This window comes from Balaenoptera ricei, chromosome 3 (assembly GCF_028023285.1).
Source record: "Balaenoptera ricei isolate mBalRic1 chromosome 3, mBalRic1.hap2, whole genome shotgun sequence".
NCBI classification, from domain to species: domain Eukaryota; kingdom Metazoa; phylum Chordata; class Mammalia; order Artiodactyla; family Balaenopteridae; genus Balaenoptera; species Balaenoptera ricei.
Window position 1 is genome coordinate 155558950 of NC_082641.1, and position 6580 is coordinate 155565529.

Genomic DNA, 6580 nt, shown 5'->3' on the forward strand with positions numbered 1-6580 from the left:
AAAAGCTCGCTAGCATCCTCAATAATATTTAAGAATGTAGAGTCCAGAGACCAACATGTTTGAGAACGTCTAGCCTAGATCATGCTTCTGTCTGTCTGTCTGTCAGTCTACCTGGAGATCTTGAGGGCTGAGTCACCTAGAGGGGTAAGACTGAGAAATGAAGCTGAAAGCTGAGGATCAAAGACAGGTCTATATGGGGGATGGTTGTATCCCACCCACCCTTTCCCCATGGAGCACAGACAGATCTTTCTAGAACCACTGCCTCACTCTGCCCAGGACTATCCTGGATTTTTACTGAAACTCCCACCATCTGGGAAATCCCTCCCAGATGTGGAAAGTCTGGGGGGAAAGTATAAAACCCATACAGTGACCCCCAAAATAGGGACTGAAGCAGCAATATCTTTAACGTCAAGTGGACGTGGCAGAGATCATTTGCCTTCATAGATGTTGTCATTGTCATTCACCTCTCCTGACCGCTGATGTTGGTGACCACCATTTGTGGTTCACTCATTAGATCCTCTGTGGTTTCATCCCCCGAGCGATGAGATTCCAGTGTGCAATTCAAATGCACTGGAACTTTGACTTTGCCCGTGAAGTAATGGCTGTGCTTTGTATTGGGATAGTACTTGTTTAACTTTTCACACTGTGAATACTGTGATCGTGTTTTCTAAGAGTTCATGCCATCAAAATGAGAACAATGAACTCACACCCGCATGACCCAGACATCACTGAACGAGACTAAACAGCTGTGTTATTGTAATGACAGATAGAAGGACGCATACAACTGGATCAGGGAAATAAATAACCAAAGCAGGGCACACTGCATGACATGCCAGAAAGAGTTTGGTCATTGTGGAGAAGAGGGCACGAAAGTACTCCTAGAGACTGGACCTCAAACATCTGGGATGAGACAGGCAAGTACTTCTAAATCCATCCAGTTTTTTGTTTCCCCAAAGACACCAATGCTCAGTCAAAAATAGTGACTGCTGAATTATCTTGAGTACACCATGCAAAAAAGCTCAGAGTGTTGTATTCTTCTTTTGATTGCTCCATGAAATTGAGTAAAGTAGTAAAATTACATTTTCTGATTAAGAAGATGCAACTGAAATGACCTGTGGGCAAACAAAAGGGAACATTTTGATAAATTTTGTGTTGGCCCCTAATGCTGTAGCACTCCACTCATTCTGTAAAATCTTACCAGGGATTATGCTTTTTACTGTGCATCAAATGAAGCATCAAATTGTAGCAACTAAAAAATTCTCCCCCTAGTTCTTAGGCACTTTGATTTCAAAAATGGAATTTCAAATCATTTTAATCAACAATCCTGTCCAAAAAAAAACTCAGCTTCCCTCCTCTAGCTGCATATTTGGCAGACAACACAAATGTAAATTTTGGCAAATTCCATTTCCTGCATCAAGTTCTTACCAAAGAAAATGAAAGATCTCAGCTGTCAAATGTCCTTCACACCTCGTACAGAACACTGCTTTAAAAAAAAAAGATGTGGGGCTTCCCTGGTCGCGCAGTGGTTGAGAATCTGCCTGCCAATGCAGGGGACACGGGTTCGAGCCCTGGTCTGGGAGGATCCCACATGCCGCGGAGCGACTAAGCCCGTGAGCCACAACTACTGAGCCTGCGCGTCTGGAGCCTGTGCTCCGCAACAAGAGAGGCCGCGACGGTGAGAGGCCCGCGCACTGCGATGAAGAGTGGCCCCCGCTCGCCGCAACTGGAGAAAGCCTGCGCACAGAAACGAAGACCCAACACAGCCAAAAATAAATATAAATAAATAAATAAATTTATTTAAAAAAAAAAAAAAAAAAGATGTGATTTGCTTACCTGTGTGATACTGAGGCTTTCGTAATGAAAAGTTTTTGATCACTTTCCAGGTTCTTCAGAACATGCGGAAGCACTTAGATTTCTGATATTTTGTAAGGAGGTCTCTTCTTGCTACAAGATGGCTATTTTTGTTGCCAGCCACAGAAATTAAATTAAAAGATTGTCCTCCCATATAATCATGTTCTCTAAATGTGGGACAAGAGGAACGTAGAAACACAAGAGTGCTTGGAAACACACTGGGGATGAGAATGGAGAAGAGGATTACAGTAAAACAGAAATGTATGTGCTGTTTCTGCAAAACGGTTTGATGATCTGTGAAGAGCCCGTAAGCCTCCTAGAAAAGGTGAGACTCACCGCATCTGAGTTGTTTGATGTGAAACGTAGGTTGCAGTAAAAAGTCACACAGAAAAAAAGAAATGACTCATTTTTGGGAAATAAGACTACTTCCAAACTCAAAAATCTGTTACTGGAAAGGAGCAGCCAAGTTAAATAAGAGTTTCTTATTATGTTTGCTAAAACCATAACTTATTTGAAATCCAGCTTTGATTTCACAAGTTCAAATTACTTCTGTGTTTTTAAAGTATTTTTCCCCCACAGAGAGAGATTTAATTTATGATGACACCCGATGTGCTTCAGAGTGTTTTAAAATGATGGACATTTTGGAGATGGCCAGCCTATATGATGAAATTATAAATGCAAGGGACCTGATTAGCAGAGAGCTGGTCCAACAGGAAAAGTCCATAGCTACAAAGTGAATGAACATTTTGGGACAGCTGCATACAAGTCTACAAACCTGCTAGTGCTGGTAAGTAAAAATCCTAACTATCCTATGGCCAAATGCCTTTGTTGAGGGGTTATTTAGCTTGAGGCCATCACATTGGCCTGACTCCAGAAATCAGTATAATGTGGGCTTAATAAGAGCACTGCGAGGCAGTGAATTTTGACAGTATTCAGTTTTACTACTACGTAAAAGAAAAGAAGGCTTTTTATTTAAAGCTGGAAGCAATTCAAGGAATTCCCAGGTGGTCCAGTGGTTAGGACTCCGCACTCTCACTACCGAGAGCCCAGGTTCAATCCCTGGTTGGGGAACTAAGATTCCACAAGCCACGTGGCATGGTCAAAAAAAAAAAAAAAAAAAAAGCTGTAAGCAATTCAAAGAAGCATTATTGGAAAAGGAAACAGAAAGAGTAAAAATATCCAACTGTATCAAGGGACGGAAAACGTATGTTATTGTCGTTTTTATTAAATATAGGTAATAACTATTTAATTATTCCTATTGTGTTTCCCTTTTTTAAAAAAAACCCTCACATTTATGCATCTTAGGAATACACAATAATATAGCCTAAAAAATGAAAATATACAATAAATAGTTTCCAAGAAGGGGTAAGATAAATTGTTGTATCAAAAGAGAGAAATATTATAAAAATGTAATTACATTTTCTTACACAGTATTTGTTTAATTACTATCAATTAATTTTAATCTTTTATTTATTAGTAATTCTTTTACTATTAAATACTACTCATTGCCACTGTTGTCTAGTCCTACTGTTATTTTAAGTAATAGCATGTATGTAACAGAAGAGTAAATATTACGGAATGACCTAGAGTTGCAAATAAACACCTGTTTTTCGTATTTTTGTGTTAAATTATAACACACTTAGGTATAATTATTTTATATTATACTATTATGGGTTTTGGGGGCCTGTTTTTTGGTTTTCTTTTGTTTTTAGTCTGGTGCAACTGTGTCCCAAATTGAGGCTCTAAAAAAATTGATTACCCTACCATTATCACCAATACAGCACTACCCAAATCTTCTCTATATAAATCAGAGAAATCTGGGGGGAAGTTAGGTTGCTAGTGGGAATACTGATGACCCAGAATAAGGGCTTTTTTCAGGGCTAGAGATGGAGGAGGCCCCCAATCTCCCAGCTGACTCCTCTCTCAGGTGACGTAAAACCTGCCAGTTCACAAGCCCCGCTCTGCCTCGTGCAACAGGCCTGGTAAGAATCCCTCCTGGGGGGAGCGGCCTCTCCGGGAACCAGGCTGCTTGCACAGCACCAGAGGAAGCCTCCCAGGCTGCACAGTCCTTTCACGTTCAATGTGAACAGGAAACCAGAGACCGTCAGGTAGACAAAGAGAATCAAGTATCTTCATTCTGAACAAGATTTTAAAAGAGATTTTTTAAAAAGAAGAAGAAGAACCAGAAGAAACAGAAAAAACTCAGGGAGCAAGGAAGCACTTTTAAAGCATCCTATTCAAAAAGATATTTTCCATCCCCAAACAATGAAAACATGCCATTAAAAAATACATAATCAGAAAGTCAGAGACTTTAAGTATGGCTGATGAGGGCTGAGACAGTTCAATGAAAGTACCAGAGAACAAAACAGAAGAAATCTCTCAAAACGTAGAGGAAAAAAACAGAAATACGAATAAAGAGACATGGGGACTAATTCAGGAAGTTCATCTAATAAATGTCCTAGAAAGAGAGCAAGAGTTTAAGAAACGATCAAAGAAGTAATAAAAAATAAAATTTTCTCCAGATGAAGGTTACAGGGGCCTACTGAGGGTACAACGCAACAAATGAAAAAGACCTAGACCTATTCTTGTGAAATTATAGAGTATGAAAGATAAAGAGAACACCCTGAGAACTTCCACTGAAGAAAAATAAATTACCTGCAAAGAAACAAAAATCAGATCCTCTTCAGCATCACTGGTGACTGGAAGATAACAGAGCGATGCCTTTCGATTTCTAATGGAAATAACTTTAATCCTAAAATGTATCTACCAGGAAATAAGTGACCAACTGTGAAGAGAGAGAATAAAAGTAATTTGAGATGTTCAAGGACTCAGAAGGTTTATATCCCATGCATTGTTTCTTTGGAAGTTCTGGGAGTTCTCCAGGAAATAAAGGGGAAGGGAGAAGGTGGAGATTCATTGTCTGAATTTCATGGGTCTGTCGGACTGAAGAGCCCCTCGGCACCGGCCCCCATGCGCATAGCTCTGCCTCTGCCTCTGCCTCATCCCTGCCACCCACAGTTCATGACAGCGAACGGGAGGCTTTACCTTGCTTTAAAATGAGGCGCAGAGATTTTTCTCTACTGTCACAGGTATGCCTGGAACAAGAGTACAGTTGACTCTCACATTCTTTTCACTAATGAAAAGGAAACAGCAGGGTGACTCGTACATTGGAGGATACACTATTTTCTTTGGAATGTTTTCGTTCTTGCATTTTGGAACAGGTGTGGCCTCTGTTGAAAGCAACAGTGGGGTCATACTCAGCATATGTGACACGTGAGGAACTGGAAAACTGCTCGGCGACCCCTGCCTTCAGTGTAAGGGGTGTGGGTCCATCATCTTGGCCCTCTCCGATGCCAGATCCTATGCGTAAGTATTTATGGTGTACTGGCTTTTTTCTTTTATTCAGTTTAGGCTAGAAATAATGTTTTGGCTTAGAAACTCTTTGACTGAACTATGACATAATAGGATAAGGATAATTGTGTCAGAAATAGCCTCTTGATGTCCTCCTTTGGCATGAAGAATTCCAGAGTCAGTTCGCTGTGGATCACTGAGAACTGACCATGTTAATCAGAGGTCAGCCATCTTCGATAAGTTCTTTCCTTTGGGCGCAGAGTGGGGGGCCCACTCCAGCGACTGGGGTTGGGATGGTGAGTGCAGGGCAGCTACCATCTCACGGGGGTGAGCTCGTGCTGGCTGTGGCCGCCTAAGGCTGGGCCTGGGGGTGGACGCCCAGACTGGCAGCCAGCAGTTTTTGTAAACAACCGGGAGGGGGATTGTGCTGGTGGCTGCCAGCTCAGGCCAGTGAAAACCAACCCGTTCGCCGCTTTGGGTGGCGTGCCACAGGTGGCCAGTGCTTCATAAGGACACAGCCAGGCCTTATGGGTCCATGTCACCTGCCTGTACCAGGGAGTTGGGGTGTGAGCCTCAAAGCTCAGACCTGGGATTTGGGAGCTGAGCAGAATAAATCTCTTGAAATCTAAACTGACATACGACATTTTAAAATTGGGAAAACAAACAGCTCTGAAAAGATTTGTAGGATTGTAGCTGAATAGTTAACATGGAAGACATGTCATAGAGAGGTTAGGAGCAGGGGTGGAATAATCCCGTGTTGATTCAGTGAGAAGCGTTGGACAAGGCATTGAATTTCCCTGTTTACCCATCTGTTTAAAAAACAAAATGGGAAAATGACATCTCCCAGAGATGTTTGGAGATTTGATTGATGTTCGTAGTGTGCCTGGATAGCTCTCATAAAGTGTCCAGTAAGAGCAAAATATGTCATAAGAACTTAAATATCTACACAAACTAGTCTGAACCATCTTGAGTAGATAAGCAGTTCTGTGTCTTTGATCCAAGTCGTACTTATTAAGGCAATTTGTATTTTTCAAAGAAAGTTCCGTGTTACTTCTAATTTTCTTTTGAATATCAGCTATGTACTTGGGGTCTTTAACTGTCAACTTGAGCTTCAACACGATTGATAGATGGTCTGTCACCTATAAAGGACAACTTACCAGTTCCAGACAGCCAGGCAAGGCAGTTAAATACACTTCAACATGCTTCTTGCTAAGGACGATGCCTTTTGCAAATATTTGAGATATTTGTTCTCAGCTGTAATTTATTAGTGAACCTGTATCCTCATAGCGACTCCTTGGGAGGTGCAGAAGACAAAGCCAGAAAGCAAACGAAATTCGTTCATTATATATCAAGAAAAGAGCTTTCATTTACGGCTCTT